The following is a 2,412-nucleotide window of genomic DNA, read 5'->3' as shown; positions in this document are numbered from 1 at the left end:
ATTTTCACAATATTCAGGTCATAAAATGTGCGAGAAACAGTGCGGGCTTGCTAATGCTAACGTCGTTTAAGATCTACAAATTTAAAACCAAAACCATTTTTCCCAAGTAGCTTCCTAATGGTGCTTGGCGAACTGGGAGAAGATACATTGAAATCCCTAGGAGGAGTTTACGACCCTTTTTTCTTTGAAAATCCAAGATGGCGGCCTCTTACCGAGGTCAAAGGTCAACAAACTTCCATTGAGGTTGTAGACTTCAGCTAGCAGCATGTGTGTGAAGTTTCATGAGGATCGCTTCAACAAAAGGTGTCTTTTCACTTTTGTCTTTTTCCTTTTGTGGGAAAATGAGAAACTCGCCAAATTTCACACTATGCCACAAAATGGCCGCTAAGTCACAGGCCCCGTGGCCATCCCATAATAATTTCAAAACTTCCTTTGGATATCTGTGACGCACATGTTCTGGTTTTATTAGTGGATTTTGAAATATTTTTTTGAGCCCTATTCATTTTTTGACAGTTTCTCCCACTGTGATGTCATCATATCTTGGCGAGGGGGGGGGTCATTCACAATGTCAAAAATGAATTTTCACTAGGAACTAGGTGTGTGTAAAGTTTGGTGAAGAATTGTGACAATAATCTGGTCCTGCTGGTCAGAACAAGGTTGTGAAATTCTGTAAATTCTGAAGCAGAAGCTCATTTTTGATCAAATATTTCCATGTTTCCGTCCTGAATCACAGCCGTGAAGGCGTTGGGCTTCTCTCTGTGTTTTGGACGATGGAGTAGGAAAGGGAGGACCAGCGATGGGGCCCTCTCGTGACATCACAGCTCCGGTTCTGAAGCATCTGGTCCGGGGTGTGGAGCCCCACTTCTCTGCTGAGCCCGCCTCCACGTCAGGGCTCCTAATGAGGACCAGACCTCTCATATCAGGGTGAGGTCAGCCCCCGAGAATCTGAGAGGAGAGCGGGAGGGAGGTGTGTGTTTGTGTACTTTGGCAGCTCGTGGTAACATGAAAAAACGTTACGGTGAAACAAAGAAGACCTCGCAGCTTCAGAGCAGGAGCCGACCGTCTCCTCTGACATTTTGGAAACGACGGCACCCAAACTCTCTGAAGGTGGAGCGGTTTTGTAAAAATGTCAGATCCCATTGACCCGATCTTTGTTTACAGTGATTCTGGAGAAATCTCGGGCGGCGTAACTCTCAGCGTATTGAATGACACAGTCAAGGCCGGCTCGGGGAGAAGCTGCTCGTGTCCTCCCACCATGGGAAATACCCTGTAGCCATTCACGAGATCTAATCCTTTCCTCCATTTAAAGCGAGGAAATGGAAGGCATTACATGAAGGATTATCTACCGGAAAAGTTTTTGTTTACACAGATCCTAATCACATTCCATAAACCCATTTAGTGGAAGCAGACAAGGAAAGATTTTCATTTTCACCGACAAATGTGAGACTCCATCAAACCCTTATGCCTCCAAAAGTCAACAAAACAGTCCAGTAATGAAGCTCACTTTCTGACCTTCTGACATCACGGAGATGTGAGTCTTGAGGGTTATCTTTCCAAAGCTTCTCCTTAAAGCTCATTTTTCATGGAGTTCACGGCGGTCATAACCGAGGAGAACCGTCACAGTTAGTGTGTTCATCTCACCAGGAGCTTCTGTCTCTTAGAGGAGGCTTCACCCTAAGAGCTGTCGCTATGGCAACAGCTCATCGGGTGAGATTTCTACAAAACACAGCAGTGCACTTAATGTTCCAAACAAAACATTGTTTTGTCTACGATTGGTTGGAATACAAATGATCTCCGTTAATGGGAACTGTACAAAAACGAGCAACAAGAAATATTTTTACCGTTTTACTATTAACTGTAGATGAGAACTGGACTGAATGAACCCCCCCCCCTGACATTCCAAACGGGAAGTACCTGCTGGCTCCAAGAAGACAAAATCTTAGACTTCTATGGAGAAATTAATTGCTATTATACAGTCTTTGCTAGCGAGCAGCTGAAATGTTAGCTAAACTCCAAAATAGCCCTCCCAAAAAAAACTGAATTGGCCGGAGGTAAAAGCATTTTTTAGGCATTTTCTATGGGTGACGTCAACACCTTGATATGTCCAGTCATATATACTGTCAATTAGGGCTGCCCCGATTGGTCGACTAATCGACGAATAATCAACGTCCTTTCTGTACGTTTTTCAGTACGTACAAACTCACACTTTCAACAATTTCAACAATCTCGGTATCAAAACGTTCTTGTATTTTTATGGTTCATAAGCTTAATAGTTTTGAACTACTGAGTAAAATCTTCCCCATAGGAAATGAATGAGAAAGTCGTCAAGTAGATTAGCAAGAAACCTTTGTATATATTCATGGGCTATGCTTTAATTGTTTAGAGTAATTTTCTAAAAAATAAATAGAGCTT

At 42.9% G+C, this 2,412-nt stretch overlaps 1 protein-coding gene across 3 annotated transcripts in view; it reads right to left on the bottom strand.

Annotated features, from left to right (window-relative positions):
- Positions 1-2,412, bottom strand: part of emilin2a (elastin microfibril interfacer 2a) — a 27,008-nt gene that overhangs the window by 15,280 nt on the left and 9,316 nt on the right. The gene's annotated exons all lie outside the window — the stretch shown is intronic.

The sequence above is a fragment of the Oryzias melastigma genome, linkage group LG17 (genome assembly GCF_002922805.2).
Source record: "Oryzias melastigma strain HK-1 linkage group LG17, ASM292280v2, whole genome shotgun sequence".
NCBI lineage: Eukaryota > Metazoa > Chordata > Actinopteri > Beloniformes > Adrianichthyidae > Oryzias > Oryzias melastigma.
This window is presented reverse-complemented; position numbering and strand designations above follow the sequence as displayed.